The sequence below is a fragment of the Panthera tigris genome, chromosome X (genome assembly GCF_018350195.1).
Source record: "Panthera tigris isolate Pti1 chromosome X, P.tigris_Pti1_mat1.1, whole genome shotgun sequence".
Taxonomy (NCBI): domain Eukaryota; kingdom Metazoa; phylum Chordata; class Mammalia; order Carnivora; family Felidae; genus Panthera; species Panthera tigris.
Window position 1 is genome coordinate 101,473,548 of NC_056677.1, and position 27,271 is coordinate 101,500,818.

The 27,271-nt window shown below is 42.5% G+C and overlaps 1 protein-coding gene across 1 annotated transcript in view; it reads left to right on the forward strand.

Moving 5' to 3' along the window:
• The first annotated feature begins 9,347 nt into the window (after positions 1 to 9,347).
• Positions 9,348 to 27,271, forward strand: part of LOC102958767 (testis-expressed protein 13D-like) — an 83,833-nt gene continuing 65,909 nt past the window's right edge. Inside the window, exon 1 of the transcript XR_006213395.1 lies at positions 9,348 to 9,564. The gene's annotated coding sequence lies outside the window, so the exon portion shown is untranslated. The remainder of the gene's footprint in view (positions 9,565 to 27,271) is intronic.

Consider the following 27,271-nt stretch of genomic DNA (forward strand, 5'->3'; position numbering starts at 1 on the left):
ATGTTAAAAAACCCAGAATGCAAATCAATGCAATTAGTCATGACTTAATATACTATAATTCACACATTGGAATGTCTTATTGTGATTATACTATTTTAGAACAAAACGCTTTCACAAAAAAAAAGGAGGAAAAGAATTCTTTTACTCTGGCGCTGCACGTGCTCTGAACAAGAAATTGTTTTATGCTAATTTGGAATTTGACTACTCAGAATTCTTATTAACTAATCAGATCCTTCAATTTCTCTTGCCCCCTTTTATATAGAGAAAGCTGCTTCTTTAGCAAGACAATCTCATGCGCAATTCAACTTGAATGCCACCGTTATGAACAAAGGAATTTGCACACGGGTGCTTTTGACAAACATGGCTTTAGAAAAGCGAGCCTTGGGTAGTGGGGGGTAGGGGCCCCCTCACTGATGGCCAGGACCCTGAAACAAAGCAGGCAAGTGTAAGCAATTGGAAGGGGTCCAAGTTAGCCAGCACATAGGCAGACAAAATGGCTCGGAGCTGCTACAAAGCATCGAATGGGGGCTCAACTCTAGCCTGGGGTCCGTGCTCCAAGTTCTGCAGTCAGGTGACCCACGGAAAGAGCACCTTTTTCTAATTCACACCAATGTGACTTGTGGCCACGAGGCAGGAGTTTGGTCAGAGAGTGAAGAAAACAAAACAAAACAACTAAGTCTCCTCGCCAGAAACTACAGCAGCTAGGACCCCCGGAGTCTGAACTGTGAATTCAAATCCAATTCCCACATTCTTTTCAGGTTTATCCTACAGCTCTTCCCGCCCCGCCCCGCCCCGCCCCGCCCGACCCACAGTGCTCTGAGCTTGCTTAGAATTCCCCTGAGATCTAAGTTTCACACTCTCAAGTACACGCTCTTTGTGATTGTTCTCTATTTATGTCAAAGCTTTGCACGCCCAAGTGATCTGGGGGTGGGGGAATCTTGAGGGTGTAGTGGAGGATAAATTGTTTTCCCTCTACCCTTTTAGATTCTTGGCCAAGACCCCCTGCAACAAAAAAGATTAACAGGAGAAAACAGACAGATTTAATAACACGTATGCCTCGTGTATACATGGGAGAGACCCAGGAAAACTCCCCAGCAATGGCTCAAGCCAACACCTTAATCTCAGGGAAAGCCAACACCTCATCTCCAGGGAAAGACGAGAGATGTTGGGGGAGAGGGGAGCCAGTTATGGGAAGCTATCTGGAAAAGCACAATAAACAAGGGTATGATTGTTATGCAGATTTATGTCCTGGCCTCCACTATTGATGAGTTTCTGGAGATTTAGAGTCCTTCTCTTCAGGGTACTGAGGGGGAAACACCCTTACAAATGGAGATTTCTCTTATACATGTAAATGTCTCTTACAAAAGGGTAACTTCTCAGTTTTCAGAGCTTTCCCTGTGTCTGTTCTTAAACATAATTGGCCTAAAGGAATCCCCCATGCCAAATAAAAATACGGGATGCCCAGTTAATTTGAACTCCAGATATGCCTTGACTTCCAGATACACGATTGCTTCTATACACGTATCACAGGCAATATTTTGCACATACTTCCATTAAAATTAGTGTTGTTTATCTGCAATTCAAATTTAGCTTGGCATTCTGTGTTTTATCTGGCAGCCCCACCCCAGCACGAAGCACAGAGCTTGTTGATTAAAATAGATCTAGGCCATTGGTAATCACATTCGAGCCTGCATCAGGATCACCTGGAGGTGATTAAGACACAGATGGCTGGTCCCCACCCCCAGAGTTTCCGGTTCAGCAAGTCTGGGGAGGTGCCTGGAAATTTGCATTTCTAACAGGTTCCCAGGTGATGCTGCTGCTGGCCTGGGGACCACACACTGGCGCAACCTCAATAAATAGATCCGATGGGAGCGGAGTTCTTGTTGCCAACAAGCAGGCAGAAAGCCTCCCTGACCTCTTGCCCCAGGGTCTGTGGGCTCCCTTCTAGGGCCCCTTCAACGAGTGTGTGAACCTGTGTTGCTCTCAGCTTTCTAGGGAGAAATCCCTCGAAATAATAACCCCTCTTATTATTACTTACTGCCTTAGGTCGGTGATCCACGAGATTGTAGTGTGGATTTGTTGCTTCTAGTCTTGTTCTTGCATCAACTTTCACTACTCTGCTTCCTCCCTTCTTCTAGGTGCCCGTGTCTCTCCATCCCCTGACCAGGGACGGCAAATCTGTGTTGTGGGTCCCTTATTTCCTAAGCAGGGGGGCTACCATATGGAGGTCACCGGCAGTTTTTAGTGAACACGTTGATTCCCTTTGAGGCTTTCTTCCTTTCTTCTAGGCAGCTTGCAGAAATGGCCTTTGAGTTACAAAAATATAAAGCACGCTATGCCCGTCGACCTAGGACACCTACAGCTGTCAGGAGGGAACGAGGGGAATTTGCATAAGGGCACATTTCCAGGGGCTTGTATTTGAGACTGGGGTTAAAGTCCTGAATTTCTGACTGAGATCCTGACCCAAGGCCCCTATTCAAGGCCCAAAGTTAGTGTAACGTGTTGGGTTGGACTAGGGTGGTCCTGGCTCATTCTAGGGATTGGGAAAGGGCAGCGAAGCTCCTGAGATAAAAAGCACCATGAGTGTAGGAGACAGGACCAGGTGGCTGGCCTGGGCCCTTGGGGATCTGCGGTGAAGAGGTTAGGAGATGTTGCTGCCAAGTCTTTGAAGCCCCAGATACAGAATCTGCCTCAACACAGCCCCTCTTGGGGGCAAGTTTCAGCCACAAGCAAAGATCGTGGGATGTGCAAGAGTTGGAAGAGTCTGGGTCTATTTCATCTTGGTTTTCTCTGGGGCAAGTAGGTTCCGTTGTCCCTGTGGCACATAATCCAGTCCAGCAGCCAAGCCTGTCCAGTGGTCTCAGGGAGTGTATTGGACACTGTGTATTCGAAGGGACCTCAAGATAAAGGCTGGATTTCCTGTCAACATGGGCGTATAAAACCTCAGCCAGAATTTAAACAGTGAAGGCAATTCAAATTTGTATTTTGAGTTGATGAAGGGGGATGTACTTCTTATACTTTATGTTTCTGCTCTCCCCCTTTTGCTCTCATGGTAGATACTTATTTGATCACAGCCTTCCTTCTCATTGAGCCCGGGGGTGCCTTTGGATCCCTCAGTTATGAATTAGGGCATTCTTGGTTGCAAGTGGCAGAAGGAAACTTTTAAATAAATCTTTCTGTAGCATTTACTATATACCAGGTAGCATTCTAAAGGCTTTATAAATTTACAAGTTTATAGACTCTTTTATTTTTATTCTTTAAAGTTATTTGTCTTGAGAGAGAGAGAGAGAGAGAGAGAGAGAGCAAAAGCAGGGGAGTGGCAGGGAGAGAGAGGGAGAGACAGAATCCCAAGCAGGCTCTGCACTGCCAGTGTGGAGCCCTACATGGGCCTTGAACTCACATGCTGTGACATCATGACCTGAGAGGAAATCAAGAGTCAGACACTCAACCAACTGAGCCACCCAGGTGCCCCCAGACTCTTTTAAATCAACCATAGAAGGCAGTGCTATTCTCCCAATTTTACAGATTAAACAAAAAGGAGATTTTTTTTTTTGGTATGGATTCAGGGGTGTCTCACAAAACCCAAGTTTCTGAATGTAAGTGATCTTCAGAGATGAACTGGGACTATGGGAGAAGTCGTATGTAGATTCTCTACCACTTGCTTCTGTACGTCTTTGTATCTGTGTTTCATTCTTCTTCCTTTAGATCAGCTTTCTCTTTCTAGACCATATGGAGGAAAATATGGGGTCTAATACCACCCAAGTTTCCCATGTGATGAAACTAACCATCCAGAGCGAGAAGCTGATCTCTCTCTGAATTAAAAAAAAAATCCCACTGGAAGGAATTTATTAGCTCAGTTTGGGTTAGGTGTCCAGTCCTGGACTCAGTCTCCTGGAGGTCAACTTTCGCTAACCGGATGTAATTCATAAAAGAGGGCTTTAACAAAACCACGGACAGAGGGCAGCAAGTCCCATTGCAGGAACATGGGGTCCCCACTGGTATCATGTGGCTAGAGGAAGGGGAGGGAAAAGTCCTAGAAATGAAGCATTGGGAAGACAAGAGCTGTCTGCAGAACCTTGACTCCACTCTGCACTTTGCTTGTACCAAGTGATAAGAACGGGCACGTGGTACTATTTGTTGTCTCTGCTCTGACCTGTTCCCTCCATCAGTATGGGGTAATGGATGTCGTAGCCTCATGGACACTCGTTGCAGCGGTCCGAAGGGAGGATCTTCACATCTGTCCCAATTGCCCCCTGTTCCCTGCCCCAGTAGCCCTCTCCTGCTCCTATTCAACACTGCTTCACCTCATCCTGCAGGTGAGCTCAGTCAACTGAACACACTGCCAGTGACCTTGTCCTAGGCATGGTGACAGAGCTGTTACAGACCAGGAAGTTAGCCCCGAGAGGATGTGGCAATTAGGGGAGTGAGGCAAGGTAGAGGAGTCATTAAGAACGTTTGTCTGAAAAAAAACAGAAAAAAAGGAAGTTTGTCTGTCTAGCAATTTAGTCAGGCACTAACTAGTTAGGCCCAGAAACTTTGTCAGAGCTAGAGGTCAGTAATCTCATGGGGCCGGACTCCTGCTAACCAAATCTAAACCACAAGGGATCGCGATACAAAGCCTGAATTCTATTTGGTTTGTTTTTCAGGGGGTACAGATAACTGGTAATCAGACTGGGGTTGGCATGTCAGCTGGTAAGGCCAGACTTGAAAGGGAAAGTTAATAATAGAAGAAGGTTGTTTGGGGAGCAAGGAATGAGAAGTAGGGGATTCCTTGGATTATCTTTACAAACTTTTCTTAGTTGACATACAATGTTACATTAGTGTCAGGTGTATAACATAGTGATTCGACAAGTCTCTATGTCACGCCATGCTCACCACAAGGGTAGCTACCACCTGTCCCCATACAATGTCATTACTATACCATTGTCTATGTTCCCCATGCCGTGCATTTTATTCCCATGATGTATTCATTCCATTCTGGGATTATCTGAATGGCATTGGCCATCCACCTATGATAGCCCCACCCTACAGATAGGCCAGAGAGCAGGTACTAACTACTTTGATTTGTATGTGAGAATGAGCTTTCCTGGGCCAGTTGAGCAACGTGTTGAGAGTTTCTTGTTCTTTGACTCAGTGCTGTCTAGATCTCAACGCTAAAGTCTCCTTTGGTTAACACGTTTATCTTCCGCTTCAGTCCAGTTACTGCGTGATTCCTGATCAACAGCATCACCTCAAACCAGTGTTCTGAGAAAGGAACGTTGTTCTGCAAGATGATAATTGATGGTTGCAACTCAACATTTTTTCAACACTGAGTTAGACTTAGATAGGTTTCTTTTTCAAAGGACTTCTTGGAATCTTTAGTGAACCAATGTGCCCCGTGAATTTCCGAAAGAAGGCTAGAGACCATAAATTCATCTGATGACTTACTTGTATTATTCAAAAGAAGTCATGATGGCAAGTGTATTAGTTTCCTATTGTTGCTGTAGCAAATTATCTGTTATCTTACAGTTTTGTAGTTCAGAAGTCCTAAGATCAAGGTGTCGGCTGGGCCATGTTCCTCCTCTAGGGGAGGATCTGTCCTCTTGCTTTTTTTAGCTTCTAGAGGCCATCTGTATATTCCTCCTCTGTCTTCAAAGTCAGCATCATCATAAGCATCTTATTATTTTTTTTTTTTATTTTGAGAAAGAGAGAGACAGCACGCAGGGGAGGGGAAGAGAGAAGGAGAGCGAGAATCCCAAGCAGGCTCTGTGCTGTCAGCACAGAGCCCAACGCAGGGCTCCCATCTCATGAACCGTGAGATCATGACGTGAGCAGAAATCAAGAGTCAGGTGCTTAGCTGACTGAGCCACCCAGGTGCCCTGCGTCTTTAACTCTCTCTCCGTTTCCTTCTCTCCACTATTGTCCTCACATCTTCTGACTCTGATGCTCCTGCCTCACTCTTATAAGGACTCTTGTGATTACACTGGACCTACCCAGATAATCCAGGGTAATCTTCTCAAGACATTTAACTTAATCACATCCGCAAAGTCCTTTTTGCTGTGTAATGTAACATGTTCCCTAGATTTGGGGGACTAGGATATGGACATCTTTGGGGGGTCATTATTTTACTTACCACAGGGAACAATGGGAAGCACTGGACTATGGTATTAAGCATTCTCATACAATCCTACTATTCTGAGACTATGCTGAGGTCAAACTTCATTGGATTTGGGGAGTTCCTGACATTTCTCAGCTAAATTTTTAGAGGTTAGAATGGGCTCCTCTAGATCTCACAGAATTCTCAGAGGCCACTTATTACCTACAAGATCTATTGCTTTCTACTTGGGCAGTGGCAAAAGCTCCTGGATGGAGGAAGAGAAAGGGCTTGTGTGCTGAAGAAGGGGACTTTCCTCAAGACTCCTTCCCAGAAACATCTTATTCTCAGACACCAAAGTCATGCAGAAGAAGTCCGTGTCAATGGGTTAGTTACTTGTTTAATCAAAAGTAGAGATAACCTATTGTTTGAAATGGAAATTAGGGCTCCAGAATATCTTAAATGAGAGTGTTGCTACCCTGGGAAACCCCCTGTTGACTGGTGAGCAAGAAAGTAAGGCTTCAAGCAGTTGACCTTTTCATAGTACCCGATGTATTTGTGACAGGTGCTATGTTGTGTTTGAAGAAATTGACACCCCCAATTCTTCACTTTCCTGCAGAGAAAACTTGATACCTTCTTTCTCTAAGGATACTTTAACCTTGTTTTTACGGATGATGGTAATAACTCTTGACTTTGAACTAGTTTCTGTTGGGTGTGGGGGTCCCCAAAGCTGATGACGTCACCAGAAACCAAACTGAAGACAGAGTTACTGAGATTCCCTTAATGCTACATTAAGAATTGTAATTTCAGCTCGAGCACCTGATTGCACCAAAGATTCCATTGCAGAGGATGAGTAACTTAAATTGTTGAGAGGTAATTCCTCCTGAGGCTTTGGGGCTGCTTGGGAAAATATGTACCAGAGGTCCCCAGGTAGCTTTTTCTCACCAAACCTCAATAGCCTTTTCTTCCCTCCTATTTTTTTCTCTTCTCCCCATGGACACTGACTACCTTAGCTTATTAAATTTTTAAAAAATATTTTGGCTTCTATGATCCTTATGTGAGCCTTATGCTTCTTGTTCCTCTCTCCCATTGACCACATCTCTCTCATATTTCCTGGTTTTCTCTTTTCTTCACCTTCACTGTGGATTCTCTTGAAGACACAGTCATTGACCCTCTCCTCTTTTCTTTGTATACTCTTTCATCCATCCGTCACACATTTTTTTTTAACGTTTAAATATTTGTGTTTGGAGACCTATACTGTACTCTGGGGATACAGAAAGGTATTAGACACAGTCCTTGTCTTCTGGGAACTCAAAAGCTAGGGAAAGAGACAGACAGGAAATCAATGAATGAAACCAATGAATAATTCATATCTGAAGTGTAAATGAAAAATTTTTATGGAAACCCATGGCAGAGATATCTACGTGTATTTCCAGTTGGGATGCTTTCAGCTGCAAGTAACCAAAAACTCAAGATGATTTAAACAGTGAGGACAAATACTATTTCTTAAAACAAGATATCTAAAGATAGGGGGATCCAGTGGTTCGAGAAGCTCATTAAGAACCTGGGTGTTTTCCGTCTTTTTACATGCCATCTTAGCATATTCCTGCAAGACGGTTTCCGGCAGTGCATTTATGAGTAAGAGAAACCTACCTTCTATGCCCTCTCCCAACTTCTCTTCAGGACTTATGGGCTAAGATGACCTAAATCAATCACTGACAAGGGGAATGAAATTCCCATGATTGGCCTAGACCAGTGGATCTCAATTTTGGCTGGACATGAAAACCACCTGGAGGGGGCTTTTAAAAAGCCCATACCCAGGGGCATCCTAGAGCAATTAAATCAGAATCTCCGACTGTGGGACCCGGGCACCAGTATCTTTAAAGTTCCTCAGGTGATTCCTCTGTGCAACCAAGGCTGAGAACCAGTGGTCTAGACCAGTCCCTCCGATCTTCCCCTCTGGAGCATGAGAGCTCCCAGCCTCCCTTAAGAACAGGAGTGTCCGCTCTAGGAAAAGAATTGGGATTCTGTAAGCAAGGAAGAAGTGAGGAATAGCTTTCTGGTAGGCAAATCACAATGCCTGCCACAGTAACTAATCAACATGCATGCTTTCAACTAGCACTTGTGTGTGGAGACGGCCGCTTCTGGCCCTGACCTCATCTGAGCTCCTGACCTATTTCTTCAACTGTCTCCTGGCATTTCTACTTGGATTTTTTTGGTCCACACCTCAATCTCAATTTGTTCCAAACCAAGTGTTCCAGCCTGCTTCCCTTCCTGATGACATTATTTCCATCACGTGGTACTAGCATTCTCCGGGTATTTCAGGCTCAAATTCTGGGAATCTTTTTTTATCCATCTCCTTTACCCCTATTTTTAAAGTCACCTCACCCTGTTTTTTTTTTTTTTTTTCTTCCTGAGATATTTTAATTCTACTCCACTATATTCCCTTCTCTCCTGGGTTAGGCTGCCCTGCAGCCTTGCGTGCCCGCCTTCTGTAACCGCTCACAGCTGGTTTCCCGATTCCAGTCTTTCACTCTCTTAGATCCTCTTGCACATCACGCCAGACTCCTATTCCTAACACGCCGCCTTCATTATGTGACTCTGCACAGTGCCTTTTGATGGCTACCACATTCTCATCGGTTTTTTTCAAGGTCCTTCAAGGTTCAAGCTCTTCTCATCTTTGAAGGCCCGGTTCAGGCCCTAGTGCCTCCAAGGAGGCGTTTCTGCTTACTCCAGTGCTCTTGGATTCCGACAGATCGTGGTTGAACTCCTGACTCTGCCACTTACCACCTATGTTTCCTTGGCAGTTTGCATAACCTTTGTGAGTTTCGGCTTCCTCATCTGTAAAGTGGGAATAATACTGGTTTCTAACTCCTAGGGTTATTTAGGGTTTTAAAAGTTCCTTTTCTCCCTGCCTCTTTTCTGACCTTTTATGTCACCTCTTTTACGGTATAGCTTAGCCTTTTATTATCTAATGCCCTCTACTCTGGCCTGATTGTTTCATGAATATAAGTACCTTTTCTCCCCAACTTGATAGTAAAGCTCTCTTTTTAATTTTTTTTTTTAATTTTGGAGACAGCAAAAGCAGGGGAGGGGCAGAGAGAGGGGGGGAGCACAGAGGATCTGAAACGGGCTCTGTGCTGACAGCAGAGAGCTCCACGTGGGGCTTGAACTCCCAAACCGTGAGATCACGACCCGAACTCCATCGACTGAGCCACCGGGGAGCCCCAATAGTAAAGGTCTTTTAAGTGCAGACACTGGACTTACCATTTTCTTCTCTTGTGCCCTTCTGAATTTTTTTGTACACTGAGCCAGTATAGAAGGCACTGCATGGATGCTTGCCAATTTTGTAAGTCTATAGCATGAGCTACAAGTACTACAGGAGCTGGGAGGAAGGAACTGTTTGCAGCTTAAAGAGCTGGAACGTCGATGAAGAGGAACTCCGTGGCAGTCAGCAGCTCCCATGCTCGGTTCCTGGAGCAGAGGTGCAGGTGATCTTATTTGGAGAGAAGTCTCTCCCCACCAATTTCTATTGCTTCGACTCTGGGGGCCGGCGGGGAGGCCTGACTTGCTGCAGCTCTGGGTTTGCATTCAGTGGCCTGTTCGTCACACTGGTAAAGGCCAAATGGCTTGGGCTTCCGGTATGGTGGGGTGCTTGTGTAGTGGTGGAGGTATGATTTTTCCACTTGAATCTCTATTTGGCTGTTCTCTCTGAATGCTACCAAAGTTGTTGCACGGAGATTTTGCAAATGGAGATGAAGAAAAGTGTGAAAAGTGGAGAAAAACGTATCGTGTATTTTTCTCTGTGGCTTCACACTATTTTGGTTTCTTTTGTTTAATTGTTTGGTTCTTTATCTCAGTTGTGATGTTGTCATTGGCTGGAACACATTTGAACCTGAATATATATAGCTAGGAATTCACTCGAAAAAAAGCCTTGGCCAGAGAATTAGAAGACCTCAGGCTGTGTGTGCCTTTAGCCAAGTTATTCCTTTTCACCGTGCCTCAGTTTTGCCATCTGTGAAATAGGAATAATGCCTGCCTTACCTACCTCACGTTAGTGTGGAAGGAATAAATGATTAGCCAGGTGAGCGTGCTGAGGAAAGTGAAAAGCCTTTGCAAATGTAAGGATGTATCCTTTTAAATGGAATTTAAACACAATCTGGCTTCAAGGAAACATTCTTTCACCAGTGGGAATTAGTAAATTTGCTTCTCTGATTAAGCGTTCACCTTCTATTATTGCCTAAAGGTATCCCGCTCCTGGCAGTGTTCGTGGCTTTGCAGGTGCGGTGGCGGGCTTCTGAAGCCCGTATTCCATATGATTTTCCTCTGCCGGGTGAAACCTATGTGATTTATTCGGAAATTCTCCTAATCACCCCCTCCCATTCCACTGTTCTTGTGTATGTTAGCGAGTCCTAATTAAATTCATTGTGAAATTTAATAACATTCTTTGAACACATACCATGTATTATAAACTGGCCTTAATCAATTTGGTTGTATCCATGTGCTTACCCCTTTGGAGATAATGGTGGCTGGCAAAGAAGTAGGAGTTGGAGATGGGTGCGGTTTATTTATCTTTTCACAATATCCCTATGGGGTTATAATGAAGCCAAGTCTTGGACTGAATTTTGTCGTACACATTAACATTTATTAAATGAACGTTCATTAATGGCAGTGACAAAAGAGTTCACACGACCTGCTCTGTAAGCTTGATAATATCTCAGCAATCTGTCATTTAAAAGGTTTTGACCACAGGGTGCCCGGGTGGCTTAGTAGGCTAAGTGTCTGACTCTTGGTCTCAGCTCAGGTCATGATCTCCTGGTTTGTGAGTTCGAGCCCCACATTGGGTTCTGTGCTGACTGTGGAGCCTGCTTGGGATTTTCTCTCTCCCTCTTTCTCTGCCCCTCCCCCATTTTCACTCTGTCTCTCTCATGATAAGCAAATAAAACTTAAAAAAATCAATCTTTATTGTAAATAAATAAATAAGTAAACAAATAAAAGGTTTTGACCACAACATGCCTATAATAGGCTCACAGGAGGAAGGCACAACCACATTTCAGTAGCAGAATTTTTAAAAATTATTCTCTTTATTGAGGTAAAGTTCATATAAAATGGACCGTTAATCATTTTAAAGTGTACAATTTGGTGGCATTTAGGGCATTTACAATACTGTGTAAGCATCACTACTATCTAATTCCAGAACATTTCATCACCTTCAAAGAGAACCTTACACCCATTAAACAGTCATTCCCCACTCATTTTCTCCCTATCTGCTCTTTTGGCCCCTGGAATCCACTAATCTACTTCACTCTCTTTGGCTATACCTATTCTGGAAGATTCATATAAATGGAATAATAGAATATGTGACCTTTTGTGTCTGGCTTTTATTTTATTTTATTTTTTTAATGTTTATTTATTTTTGAGAGAGACAGAGTGCGAGTGGGTTAGGGGCAGAGAGTGAGAGAGACATAGAATCTGAAGCAGGCTCCAGGCTCTGAGCTGTCAGCACAGAGCCTGAGGTAGGGCTCGAAATCATGAACCGTGAGATCATGATGTGAGCTGAAGTTGGATGCTTAATGGACTGAGCCACCCTGGCGCCCCTTGTGTGTCTGGCGTTTAAAAAATTTTTTATTTTGAGAGCGAGCAAGCACAAGTGGGGGAGGGGCAGAGAGAGAGGGAGGGAGGGAGGGAGGGAGGAGAATCCCAGGCAGGCTCCGTGCTGTCAGCATAGATCCCAGTGTGGGGCTCAAGCTCGTGAACTGTGAGATTATGACCTGAGCCAAAATCAAGAGTTGGATGTTTAATGGACTGAGCCACCTAGGTGCCCTTGGCGTCTTTTCTTAGTATAATGTTTTAAAGGTTCATCCATGTTGTAGCAGGTATCAATATGTCATTCCTTTTTATGGCTGAATAATATTTTACCGTATAGGTATGCCACATTTTTTATCCATTGATGGCCACTTAGGTTGTTTCTACATTTGGCTATTGTGAATAGTGCTCCTGTGAACATTCATGTGCAAGTGTTTGATCGAGTACCTGTCTTCAGTTCTTTGGGGTATATACCTAGGAGTGGAGTTTCTGGGTCACAGTGGTAATTCTGTTTAAGTTTTGAGGAACTGCTGAATTGTTTTCCACTGAACGGCAACATTTTACATGCCCACCAGCAATATACGAGGGTTTCCATTTCTCCACATTCTTACCAACACTTGCCATTTTCTTTCTTTCTTTTCTATTATAGCCATCCTAGTAGGAATGAAGCGGTATCTCATTGTGGTTTTAATCGTCTTTGCCTAATGTTGAATGACATTGAGCATCTCCTTGTGTGCTGGTTGGGCATTTGTGACTTCTCGTTTGCTTTTTGGCCATTTATGACTGAGCCACCCAGGCGCCCCTGCCAGCTTTTATACTTGGTGATGTAGCTACCTTGACTGTTGTTCATTTCTTCATATATCTTCAGGTTATTGTCTAGGGTGCTTTGATTGCATCCTGTGGGATTCTCTTTAACATGTCTTATGTGGCATGTGATGAACTCCCTCAATTTTTGATTCCCTGGGAATTCCTTAAGTTTTCCTTGATTTTTTGAGGACTGATTTTTGCTAGACAGAGAATTATCACTTTATGTTACTTTTTTTCAGAATTTTAAATATGTTCTTCTACCCCTTCTATGGTTCCCAAAGAGAAGTTGGCTGTTGAGCTTATTGAGGATCCCTCTTATCTTCTGGGGAGCTTCCCTCTTCTCTCAAGATTCTTTTGTCCTTTGACAATTTAGCTATTGTGTCTTGGTGTGGAGATTTTTGGATTTATCATGACTGGGTTTTGTTGTGCTTCTTGGATGTGAAGATTCTTATTTTCATCCAACTTGGGAGGTTTTTGGCCAACACTTCTTCCAATAGTTTTTATACTTCTCTCTGTCTCTCCTCTTCCTCTAGGAATCTGTTTATATACATTGTCACGCATTGGATGGTGCCCCATAGGTCTTAGGCTCTGTTCATTTTTCTTCACTCTTTCCACTTTCTTCTCCTCTGACTGAATAATCTCAACTGACCTATCTTTATATTTGCTGATTCTTTCTTCTGCAGATTCTTTTGCTTCCTCAGTTGCTAAATCCCTCTAGTAATTTTTTCATTTTAGTTCCTATATTTTTAAATATTTTCTATCCCTTCATTGATATACTCTATTTGTTGAGGCATCGTTCTGTTTCCTTTAGTTCTCTGTCCATCGTTTCCTTTAGGTTTTGAGCATATTTGGCAGTTCGCTTAAGGTCTTTGTCTACAAGTTGAACACTTGGCCCTCCTAAGGAATTGTTTCAATTAATTTTTTCCCTATAGATGGATCATACTTTCCTGTATCTTTGCATTCCTAGATTTTTTAACGTTTATGTTTGAGAGAGCGTGCAAGCGGGGGAGGGGCAGAGAGTGAGGGAGACACAGAATCTGAAGCAGGCTCCAGGCTCCGAGCTGTCAGCACAGAGCCCGACGTGGGGCTTAAACTCACAAACTGTGAGATCATGACTTGAGCTAAAGTCGGACGCTTGACCAACTGAGCCATTCAGGTGCCCCAACTTTCTTAGTAATTTTTTGTTGTTGAAAACTGGATGTTTTGAATATTACCATGTGGCAATTCTGGAAATCAGATTCTCCACCCTACCCAGAATTGGTTGCTGTTGTCTGGTGTGGGCTTTTCTAAACTATTTTTGTAAAGTCTGTATTCTTTATCACATGTGGCTCCTAAAGTCTCTGTTCTACTAGCTTAGCGGTCAGCCGGTATTTTGACAGTTACCTTAAATGACTACAGCCAACAAAAGATAAAAAGAAGAGAAAAAAAGGAGAAAAAGAACTATTTTCCTTGTCTTTGCAGACTGGTTCTGTGCTGAGGGACTCCTTCAATGCTTAGCTATTTACAACTCTTAGTCTTTATTTCCTACTTGTGCAGAGCCTGAAGGCTAGCCAGAGGTTAAAGTTTAGGGTCTTCTCATTTTTTGAGTATGCATCCCACATAGGGCATGTGTCTGCATTCCTCCAGTCCCTGGTATGCACAGGAGCTTTTAAAAGCCCTTATTTCCACATGTAGCTCCTTTTCTACTCTCTTCTTTTCCGGGCTTCTTGGTCTATATCTTATCCCAAATGTTGCTCCTTTCCCCAGACTGCTACAGCCAGTACCTGTACCTTTTGGAGTGCTTTTGCCTAGGAAGCAGTCCTAGCACCGGGAACTCTGAGTTGGGCAAAACAAGGGGTAGCCTTTGCTCTGGTCCTTGAAGGAAGTGCCAGACAGGTTAAGACCCAACTATTTGAGAATAAGGTCCATATTGCTTCCCCTGGCGCTGGAAATCTGCATCAAGGGCGCAGGCTGTGGTTCACATAGCCACTGCCAATCTGTGGGGTGGGGGTGGTGGGTGGGCAATTTAGAATAACAGAGTGTTCTGTTACTATAAAACAGCCTCTTCCTTCTTCAAGTCTTCCCCTGGTTACTGTCAGTTTTTGATTTTTTTTGTGTTCAAAAGTTCTTCAGAAGTTGAATCGGGCAGTTTTTGCCAAATCATTAGTTACTTTCAGGGAGGAGCCCTCTAGTTTCTAGTGACATCCCTCCTACACGTAGGATTCTTGTGCCTTATGGTAGACGTTGGACAAGAGAAATTTTTAAGCTTGAAAATTAATACGTAGAGTCCTATTCCAGCAGCTGGGGGTGTCTGGGAGGATCTAGTGATGGCTTTAGGGCTTATGTGATCGTGGGATGACCCAGGAATTAGACTTGAGCCTCCCTTTCTTTTTTCCTTCTACCCTGCCACTGGAGTATAGTGGTACCTGCTCCGAATTTCAGTTCCCCTTGCCTGTCAAGACCTGAGGAGCAAACACAAGATGAAATGCCCTTACATTTGATAGATGTGGATAAGGGCAGTCTTTTAGGACTGACTACTAGTGATTGATGACTGGAAATAGGAACATGAACTCAGTCTTGCCTTTAAAGTATGAGACAGGTATCTGCTCTCACCGTGGTTTTCTGGACAGACTTCACTGACTGTGGAGAGCATATTCAGTTTTCTAGCAACATCTTCAAGGTAATCCCAACAGAGTTAGCTTTAAGAAGTGGCAGAAGATGTGGTCATCTACAGAATGATGTTTGGGGGAGGAGCTGGAAGCACATTACTTACCCCTTCCCCACCACAGTGGGGTCACAGTGCCAGTCATTACCTCGTTTCTAAATTAATTTGTGCCTTCAGAAATCTCCTAGAAAACCACCGTATTTAGTAGAGATTCTGCTAACGTCCTTTCAGAGTAGAACTCCCTTCTGAAAAGTGACTTCCTTTTCATCAACTTTTGGAGGGCAGACAACAGCATGGGGACCATCAAACTTACACTGGGGGAAATGAGGATGTCAGGAATTTTCCAGATGGCTTGAAATGAATGCAGGTGTGCCTGGAACTCTGCCATTGCTCCTCATCCTGAAATGGTAGTCAGTAAATGCACTTTTGGTAAACAATTCCAATTTTAAACGTGCCAGTGGAATATGCTAGCTAAAGAAACCCAGCTCTGAATGTCTGTTCAGCAAATAAGTGTCCCTGTTTCTGAAGTTTGCATTTTTATTGGGGTTCCTCAGATTCTTAAAGTGATTCCAGAATCATTGTCACAAAAGATAGTTAAAGCAGGTAGAAAAGCTTATTTATATATATACACACACACACCAGTGAGTTGTGTGTGTGTATGTAGACAAAGGAGGAGAGAAGAGGAAAGATTTATATTGATAGGTTATGGGGTGTGTGTGTGTGTGTGTGTGTGTGTGTGTGTGTTTGGGCAGGGAGAGGTAACTAATATGTTTACTATGTGCCCAGCACTGAGCTAAGTGTCTTTCATGAGTTACTTTATTTCTCATGTCAGTTCTGAGGTAGGTACTATTATTCTCCTTTTATTGCTTTAGAGAGGTCACAGAGAGATTCGATTCTGGATAGCAGGAGACCCAGACCGAGATCTAGCTCTGTGACCTTAGGCAAGTCCTTGCTGGGCTTGTGTTTCCTCACCTATATCATGAAAGATTATTTTTGAAGGACTTCTGGCTGTGACAGTCTATGATTTTGTGTCTGTGCTTCCTCCCATTGTCCTCTAAGTGTTGCTTCCTAAGGAGATAAAGGCCAGAAGTCCAGGATGACCGACTTACAAGCAGGGCTATTTACGAATGGAGCCATATCACAACACCGAGCTCATGTCAGAGACAGCAGGTTATCATGGACCATACATTTGTTTTGTCCTTATTAGTGGTGGTTTTTCATTATGTTGATAAGTCCTTGACACTATTAGCACACTTTGTTCTCACCATTAACTTTTGTTTTCAGAACGACTGATATTCAGAACGTTTATAATAATTTTTTCTTGATTAAATTTGGATTCTTTTAGTGTTTGTTACCCTGAAGTGCTGTCCCTGTTGGCTGGGATCCTACAGTTCCCTTCATTCTACCACACACATTTATTGAGGATCTGCCATGTGCAAAAGATTTTTCTAGGTACGGGAGATATATCAATGAACCAAAGAAATCTGCATTTCTGCCCTCATGGAGATCGTATTTTGGTGGACTGGGCAGACAATGAACAAACTATAGTAGTTCAGGGGCACCTAGGTGGCTCAGTTGGTTGAGTGTCAGGCTCTCGGTTTTGGCTCAGGTCATGATCTCACGGTTCGTGGGATTGAGCCCCGCTGTGGTGCTCTGTGCTGATGGCGTGGAGCCTGCTTGGGATTCCCTCTCTCCCTCTCTCTCTGCTCCTCCCCTCTTTGTGCTTCCCCTCCCTCTCAAAATAAGTATAAAAAATAAAAAAAATATCGTAGTTCAATGCATATATAATATGTTAAATGATGATAAATTCAATGGCAGGAAATAAAGCAAGAAGGGGTTTTGGAGTTCTGAGTACAATTGCTTACTATCTCCCTGGGAAAATCAGTAGTAGTTCTCATCAGAGCTTAGGTAATGGCCAATTCCTTACCTAGGCAATTAAGCATGGACTTTGGAGTCAGTAAACCTATTTTAATTTACAGCTCTGCTCCCAGCTTTGTGACCTTGGGCACATAATCTTACTTCACTGAACCTTGAATCAGTCAGTATTGAATTAGAGAGGCAGAACCATTAGGAGTATATAAAACAAAGGATTTATTTTGGGGATTTGACCTTGCAATTGTGGGAGCTGATTAAACAGTTCACATCAGACTGTTGCTTCTGCGTCTGATGTTGGACTTGAAGTCGGCAGGACATACTGGGAAAGATGAACGTGAAGTAGGAGAGAGCTAGGTCGAGCTAGAACTTATGAGGACCAGCTGGAATGCAGGAGAACAAAGTCTCTACGCCTCCAGCTTCAAAGATGGGAGTGTCCTGCAGGAGAAGGTGGTGCCCTTCATTATGGAGCTAAACACACACGAGTCAGAGAAGCTGAAGAAGGAGATCTCATTGGAAGGGAGGAGTTGTGGCTTGTGCGTGTTGCCCATAAATTCAGAGCAGGTGAAGGAGGAAGCTTAGTGGTTGCTGGGGGCTCAGACACTGCCAAAACGCCAAAAACAAGAGCCAGGATGTTTTCTTTTTAAGATAATATGACTAAGTTGGAATAGCACCTGTTGTCCTTCACCTATCATCTGGGTATAAAAAAAAAAATGATGGCCACTACTTCACTTCTACCTCTCAAATTTCATGTAAAATCTCTCTCCTGGCCCATGCTAAATCTCAACTATTTGGAATAGAGGTGGGGATTCTAGAGACCCTAGTTCTAGCTTAGCTAAGTTGACAGAATACAGATCCACCACAAACCTGTTTCTTAATGGGGGTAATAATACCCAACTCCTAGGATTCTTGTAAATACTAAATGAGATAAAATCCATGTAAAGTATCTAGCACATAGTGGATAGTCAACAAATATTATCTTTCTTTCGACTACCCTTTGGCCAAGGAATAGCAGGCTTTCTGGCCTCAAGGCCTGTGGAGAAGATTTTATTGTTTTTGATTTTTTGAGGCGGGTGTCAGGAGGCTGTGAGGAGCCCTTTTGATCACAGATAACTATATCAGATTGCAAGCTGTTATGTCTACATTTGAGGTTGGCTTTGTTTGAGGACGCAGAATAGAAACTGCCTGCCCTAGACCACAGAAGACCTATCTAGCCTACATACATACACACAATAAAAACACATTGGAAAGGATCCCATAACGTGGGGCAGGGGGGAAACAAAATGTATTAAGTCACAGGGTAGAAGAATGTTGGTGCTGGTAGGGAATTAAGAGATCAACTAGTCCAACCCCTATTTTTCACAGATGGGGAAACTGAGTCTCAGAGTAAGGCAGTTAATTTGCTTAAATCACACTTGTTTGACCCAGGAACATTTTTATTTGCAGGATTTTTTTTTTTTTAGAACCCTGCAGAACTAATTAAACCTATTGTAAGGCTGTTGTTGAAGACTTCATTCATTTTATCGTTCAGTGTCCTCTCTATGACATCCCCATGTGAGAAATTTCAGAATTGAGTACTAGGAAACACTTCGTTTATCCTGAGGAGCGGGTATGCTTTTATTCCTCATGGACAATACAAATCTGGTAAACGGTCATGTGGAAACATGATCATTTTGCTTTGGCTGCCAGGATGTTCAGAGCCAAATTTGCAGCTCCAACTTTATTAACCGTGTAGGACTCTCTGGCTTGAATATATGTGTCTTCCTCTTCCCTCTGGCTTTGTTGATTTTTTTTTTTTCCCCTGGTCTTGATTTGTAGTTAATACTATTTCTATATGCAATTTATTGTATATATTATTGTAAGTTGTCTCAAATCCTTGGTGGTATGAGGAAGGCTATAAACCTATAAATAGAAGAATCCTATATTGTTTGACCTCTGTGGTACGGTGAAAAAGCGCTGGCTTTGGAATAGCTTCTAGTCCAAGCTCTGTCATTTTAATAGACTTCTTAGACCTTCAGTGTTCTCAGCTTGGATATTGTCACGTCTGGCAGGGTTCAGAAGATAGCCTTGATTTCAGAGCAGAGGCCTCTGGAACCTATGTGATGATTGTCCCAGATTTCTAACCCGTGTTTTGGGTAACGTGACTCTAAGACATTCAGGGTGACTGGAAAGAAACATTTTACTCAGCTCTGGATAGGAAACAAGGATTAGAGTAAGTTTTAAGATTAGTGAAAAAGAACTGCATAAAGTAGTTTGTTCATGTATTTGCTTTGATATGTTCTTTTAAGTCTTAAAATTAGCTGCAGTAGAATCGTCTTTGGGGAAGTGTACAGTTCTCTGAATTTTAACACGTGTGGATTCGTGTAATCATCTCCCCAGAAAACTCCCGGATGCTATCACACTCTCCTCCTACCCGCGTGCCTTGGTTTTATTTTGAAACGTCCTCCCCAATATTTAAAGAGAATAGATTAAGAAGATCAACTTGATTCATCCGCTCACTCTCGTGTTCCTACCGTATGCTCCCCACCGTGGCAGGTTCTATGGGCCGCCTAAGGAGGGGCTTCAAGGATGTTGCAATATGGTTGGCAAGATGGTCTTAATACATCAGAAGCAATCAGAGCACCAGAGAAGTCACGGTACAAGCAAGTGCTAAATTGGCACAGAGCAGGGGATGGGGAAACATCTGTCTGGGCTAGAGTGTAGGCTTCTGCAACCGAATGACAAATGACACACTACTTGTATGTGTATATATTTTTCTGTGTGAGGACAGACTGGAGTGTATTTAGAACTGTAAAGAGTTAAGTTTCACCTCTGGAAGTGATAGATTGGTCTAAACAGATGAAAGGGAGTCACATGCTGGTGAGAATATTTACAAAAGTCTTCGGAATCTACAGTGAAGGAAGTCTACCTAAGTACAAAAATTACTATTTTACTCTTTATAAGACCTGGGGAGACACACGACTGCCAAATGGCTTTGCGCTGTGTCCAGAGAAATGTAACGAAGTTGACATCCAGATATCTATTGCAGAAGTCTGACTGGATTTTTCCGTTGTGAATACAGTACATGTAAATTCTGAACATATGGCTCCCATCAGTGATCTATGAGGAGGTGATGGAATGTAGGTTGGGGAAGACAAGAGCAAGGCCAAGTCTCTGACTCTGAAGTGAGAGGCAGCTGGACACCATATGTGTGCGTTCAGACTTGGAGCCAGCTTTATGTCGAGGGAGTAGGCATTCACCCAAGCCTCGTGATTTGTAGGGTGTGGGGAAAGGATCTGCTTTTGCCAAATTCTTCCCCTACAGGCAGGCCCCAAGGCCTGAACCTTCCATTAGAAAAAGAAACAAAAAATGTGTGTTCTGGAGCCTATCTTTAAAGTATAGGGAGCTGGATGGGGAGCGACACTGACACATGAAGCTGGAAACAGTTATCAGAGCCTTGCTGCAAAGCAGTTTATCTAATTGGCCTAGCAGAACTGGACGGCAGTGTAGGACCCACGGGATAGGGTAGGGATGTGTGTGTGTGTGTGTGTGTGTGTGTGTGTGTGTGTGTATCTGTCTGCCCATCTGTCCATCTGTGTGTGGGAGTTGTGTGTTTGCACAAAGCTGGCCCCATACAGATTAGCATGGCCGTATTTAGTGCACATGTGCTGTTTGGCTTCTCTCTCATATCCTCTAATTTACAGGTTGACCACAGAGGTTTGCTAAGAATCAATCAAGAAGATGATCCTCCGAGGCATCCTTGGCCTGAACATCTCAAATGGCTTCCTTAAACACCCCAGCTGGTCCCCACAGAAAGTGGGGGCAAAGTCAGGAGTGTGAAGCGTATGACGTGAATGGAGAGATTAGCCGTTAGAAAAGTTGTCACGTCTCTAGAAATAACCGAGGTATGTAGGTTAGAAGCAGAATGGTCTAGTGTGCGATGAGAGCCGGAAGCACCATCCTTTGCAAGCGAATAAAGTGATCTGGAAAGCAAAGCTTCCTGATCGCGTTCTCTGTACTCTGTGTCCTAGGTGTGGTCCTGTCTTGCATCCTGAAAACGGACCTTACTTCTCAAAACAAAATTGCCTCTTGAGTCCTATTTCCAAGCTATCTTTCGCAATCTGCTAAACCCCTCACCAAGTATTTAGTTCTTTTTTCTTGTGAAACTGAGGGCAATCTACTCTAAGAAGCTGTGAAGATGGGTGGGATCTCAATAAATGTAGGACTCCACTATTTGAAATGTAGAAGTAAAATCGGTCCAGAGGCTTATCTAACCCTCAGAATATAGAAGGAGCATTGGACCTACAGAGTATCCCAGAACTCAAAATCTAGGGCCAAAACTAATGCTGTGTTGCTCATTGATACCTCTTTGACACAAAATAGTTAATTTTATGTCACAATCCCATCTCACTTTGATATTTCTGCAACTGGGCCTCTTGTATTCAGAAAGAAATGTACTTTTTAGATTGCTTTGGGGTAAAAAAAAAAAATTAACAAAACCCCATGTGGGTGTGGGTGTTGGCTTTTCTGAGTTCAGTGTTGGATGGAAAATTCAGATTACTTCGCAGCTTGAGTCATCTGAAAAAAATTGGATTTGCTCATTTGCAGGTGGAAAATTTAATGTGCCCATTAATCTCTTCAGATGATGACATTTAAAGGTGAAAGTGGTAATGGTACTGGGAAGGTGTACCTGGGGATCATGATCTTCATGGTGCCGGGGCAGAGCACTAGCATTGTGGTCGTGTGAATTAGCCTTGTCAAAGGCAGAAGCCAGAGTCCTGGTATGGTTTCCCTGTAGATTGATAAGGGAAATTTCCCATCACAGCTGGTGGGCATATGATGTAGTGGAGATTCATAAATAGAATACTTGGGACCTGAGATCTGCTTTGTGCTGGACAAATGGATATTTTCTAACTTTTGGCTGGTATCTAGGGATGGGGACCCCACCAGCTTTCTTAGTAACTCGTTCCGTTTCTCGGGAGGTCAAGAAACTTTATTTCCAACTATGTCCCTTTTGCTTGAATTTTGCCCATTTCTCCTTGGTCAGTGTTCCACTTACATTGAAGAGAACTTCTCAGCCTTGTCCTCCTCAAATCCATTCATGGACTATTGGACCATACTCTTCAAGTCTTCTCTAGATAAAATAGCTTTCTGCAGAGACAGTGTAGGCCTTCGTCAATTCACTCCAGAAGAAATGGGTTTTTTGGTTTCTTGCTTTTAGAATAACAATGATAATAATAATAGCTAATCATTTTTTTTTTTAAAAGCTGACATTTACTGAGTGCCTAGTAATTGCCAGGCAGTGTGCTAAGGACTTTACATTAGTTATTTTATCTTCCTGATAATCCAGTGGGGATAGAAATTATTATTTTGCCATTTTAAAGATTAGGGAACTGATGCTGAGAGTTAATTTGCCCAGGTTTGCACTGTTAATTTAACCCATATTTTTCCGTGATGCTCTAATCATTACAATTGCTCTGGTATTCACATGTTATTTTTCAAAAATATTTATTTGTGTGTACGTATATGTATACATATATATACATCCACGCATATACATATATACACGCACACATAAACATATACATATATGTACACACATGTACATGATAATGATGCAGGTAAATATGCTAAATGTGTGCCATGTTCCTTTGTGCCACGCTGCGATATTAACACTTTTTTAAAGGAAAGACTAGCTGACCTTCATCTGTACTGAAATTATTCCCTTAGGAATATTCCATTTCTCTTTTCCATTAATAAGCTGCCTTGAAGAACAAATTAGTTCTATGAAGGATGCTACATTAAGTTTCAAAGTGCTAAAGCCAAAGGAATTTTAATATTTTCACCTTTATTCTATCCACATATGTCATAGATGATAAAATTTTGTAGTAGTTCCTACTCTGTGCATTGCCTCCCAGTCCTAGGGGCTGTTCGAGGGTAACTAAGAGGAACCATTGCATGCCCCCAATGCATGGACCACAGGCCACTTTGCAGCCCTTCATGGTCTGGTAGGAGGAATAAGCAGAAGCAAACGCCGTAGGTGAAAACCCATCACGTTGCACATGCTGTTGTGCACTAAGTACATTTCCAGAGTTGCTCCTGGTCCCACGAGGATTGAGGATTGCAGACGGTAAAGTATACATTTTCAGGGGATTTATTAGTGTCTGGGAAGTCAGGGCGCCAGGATAAGGCATTTGGTTTAAGATTTGAAGGCCAGGACCCAAAGAGGAGTGGAGGAGTTCCTGAAGGGGAAGTCAATAGTTCTGTGTCGGAATTGAGCTGCTGGTCCCAGGAGGGCACTTCTCTGTTCCCTGTGAGGCTGGAGGCTGAAGACACAGCAACGCTTGTATCCCAAGCCTGGCTTTGCCACTCTGTAGGTGTTCAACCTTGGGCAAGTGAAGTCTTCCCTCTGGGCCTCGGTTTCCTCACTTAGAAAGGAAGAGTATGAGATGAGGGGTGCCTGGGTGGCTCAGTGGATTAAGTATCTGACTTTGGCTCAGGTCACGATCTCGTGCTTCATAAGTTCAAGCTCCGCACTGGGCTCTGTGCTGACAGTGCGAAATGTGCTTGGGATTCTCTCTCTCCCTTTCTCTGCCCCTCCCCCTCCCTCCCTCCCTCCCCCCCCTTCCTCCCTCTCTCAAAATAAATAAATAAGCTTAAAAAAAAAAAGAAAGTGGAGATGAGACTATACTTACCTCATAGGTAAACAGGTTAGGAAGCAGGAGACTGTTTTAAATCTACAGAAAGCATTAGAAATGTTAGCAATTAGTAATATGTTTTAGATGTGTTGTAGTCTATATAAAATTTTTTGCTTATTAGCTTTTCTCAGAGATAAGTCTGTTACTTTTCCAAGTATGACTCTTAGTATGGAATTGAAAATATTGTTTTAAAGGGCGCCTGGATGGCTCACTTGGTTAAGCGTCCGACGTCGGCTCAGGTCGTGATCTTGTGGTTCGTGCGTTCGAGTCCCGCGTCGGGCTCTGTGCTGACAGCTCGGACCCTGGAGCCTGCCTTGGAGTCTGTGTCTCCCTCTCTCTTTGCCCCTCGCCTGCTTGTACTCTGTTTCTCTCTCTCAAAAAGGAAACAAATGTTAAAAATTAAAAAAAAAAGAAAATATTGTTTTCAGCACTTGTAGCATCAAGTTTAGCCACTGACCCTATTTTGTCTTAGCCGCTCCGTCAGCCCACTTCTGAGCAGACCTAGGATGGCCTTCCCCTGGTCGAGACACTGTGGGAGCTTCTGAATTCTTAGTGAAATGTTCTCCCTACCACCCCCCTACTCAGTTGGCTTCAGAGTTCATGGCTTACACTTAATTAGTAACCGAGGCCAGTGGTCTCCAAAGTGGTAGATGTATAGACCCGTAGAGGGTGTGCAGGATGATCTATTTGGGTGTGGGGAAAACGTTACAATATACACTTATTTTTTACCTAAAAAAACAAAGAAATTAAGCCTTACTAATGTTTAACCTGTCGATTGACACTGCCTACTCATTTGGATCTCTGGGTTAGAGGTGTCACATATGTCCATCAACACCATGGAGGAAGAATGTTTCACAATTCAGAGTGATTCTCGGTAGTGGCCTCGCTCGTTTTGCTTTCAGTATATTGCAACATACTGTGGTTTACCTGTGCAGGGAGAAGGTGATGGCTTATATCTAAATCATAGAATTGTTTGAATTTTTTTGTAAGGAGAGTGACCATGGAAATCTTTTGTACCACCCAGAGGGTTCCCTAGTTATCTTGGCGAAAAGACTTTAAAAGTTGTTGAACTTAAAGATACCTCTTTGTTTAAACAAAGATTGAGCTCCAAATTTGCTGACTTTTACTTGCTGAGTAATTGGCAATTGTATGATACCCAGAAGATATTAGATAGAAGAAAAAAAAAAGACTTAATCTATCCCTTCAAGGTGAATTTTAACGAGTGAAAAGTACTGTTTTCAAAAAAAATGTATTTTAAAAATGGATACTGTAAGTTAACTAACTGGAATTAAAAACTTTCAATGAGTTAAAAAGTAATACATGGAAACTGGAAAATGTTTCTACTTTTTATGTGATTTTATTGCTTTGTCACTTAAGAATTGCCAAACTTCCAATTTTAAAAATTGGGAAAGATCTTTCTAACCTCTTTAAAACTTTTTCAAGTGAAGAATTTTAGTAAAATTTGAACCCATTTCTTCAAACTATTGAGCTATCACACTTGCTGATTAGTTGGCAGGCATAACTGGCTGACACTGGGAAATACAGAGATTTACTAGACAAATTACAATAAAAACCTTTGAATGATTGGAGTATGAAATTCTTAAAAATGCACTCATGATGTATATATTAAGCATAGACAATGGTACACTTCTTCTGTTTGTTTCTATGTGTCTTTGTGACCCCTTTTTTCAACCAAGATATCCATTAGTACCTAGTATGGAAATAACCTGAATTTAGAACCAGTCCTTCAAATGGATGTATCATAAGATTTCAAAAATCAAAGAACCATGTTAAGTCATACTATTCTCATTTGATAAATTATGCTGAAGCATACTTTTAAGTGAGGACAAAATTATTTTTGTGCCATTAATACACAATAGTCTGTTTTAAATACTATTGATTTAATTTTTCTCATCTTTTAAAATTCATGTTTTTGTATGTTGCTATCATAATGTATGCAACATATTGGTATAGTTGTATGTATATATAATTTTTAAATTTATATTTACTTTTATTTGGAGTATGTGCTTTTCTGTGCTTTAACTGATTGAGTTAAAAATTTGGTAGGCCCCTGAACTAGACCACCTACTTGCTTCAGACGCTTGATAGTGAACATAAGCTTGAATTATCTGCCCCAACTCTCATCAAGGGCCTGGCTTAGAGAACGGATATTTTAGGTAAGGGACATGCTATCCCCCTTGCCCAACTTCTATGACTATTATATGTTACACCCTTGGCTCAAGGTAGACCACCGAAAGGCTACACATCTAGGAGGTCTTAAAGGTAGGTCAAGGTGAAGGAGTAGAGGTGGAAAGGCACTGGAGAATGAGTGTAGGTCAATAACTGGAGAGGGAGAAATGAATCCTGGTATGGAGGGATTGAAATTTTGTAGACTCTCTATCTCTAACTTGACCCACCTTTAGTTCTCAGAGAGATCATTTCAAGATAATACCCTATAGCACATTTCACTCCCCTCATGAACCTGCCTTCAGTCACACAAAGCACACAGGATCACAGAGAGGAATGAGAAGTGCTGAGTGGTTTGATCTGGTATTGTTCCTTAATTGTTTTATGCATGTAAGCCCTGGGTAATGGGGTAGTAGTTAAAAGCAAAGGTATCAGACAGACCTTCATTAGAATCTTAGTTCCACTGGTTGCTTGCTGACTCTGTAACCCAGGGCAAGTAATTTCAGCATCGTTCTGTTAATTTAATCTTTTTTGAATTTTAGTTCCTTCATCCACAAAATGAAGATGCTAATACCTACCTCTCAGGGTGGTTGAGAGCATTAAATTCGTGTAAATTCATGGAAAGCATTTAGCAAGGAATCTAGCATTTGGCAGGTACTCAATAATAATAGCATTATCTACCAGTCTGTTACCTCCTGCTAGGTAGGAGGGACCGAGCTAGGTGCCTGATGCTTCTTTCCTATGCCTGCAGTGCCTGACAGGTAAGTATATCCTAGATGCTCTCAGTTCATACTTGTTGAACTGAATATAAATAGTGAGAAAGACCTATCAGGACAAGGTTGATATAGGAATCTAGTTGCAACCTGAGATTAGATACTTTAAATCGATTTATTTCCTTCTTCCCTGTTGCCATAGCTGATTTTGGAAAGGCATTCTGATTTTGTTCTAGCCTCAAATCTTGTTGCAATAGCTCTTTTCATATACTGAAATAAGTTTCACCTTCCCATCGGTGGTAGCTCCAGTCAGATGGGTCTTCCCATTGGGCCCTAAGCATGATGCACAACTCTAAATCTTGTCTTTTCCTTTTGCTATGTTAGGAACTCCTATTACCATTGCCCGGCTACTGAACGCCCTGTTGAATTCTTCTCCAATACTAACTATATTGGTCATTTGGAGTCTTAGCTGTCCTATGTATATATTTGACCCCCACAAATGAGATTTGAACCACTTGAAGGTGGGAAGAGTCCCCCACAGAGTCATGTATTCTACACTGCACATATTAAGTGATTAATTAAGGTGAAAGAACCATGAAAGTGCTTTGTAAACATAAATACGAGGGATTATCGTAATTCATTCACTCCTATTTACTGAATATGTGCTGTGCTGGATAACTAGGATGGGTCTAAGGAATGTGTAAGTATCCTT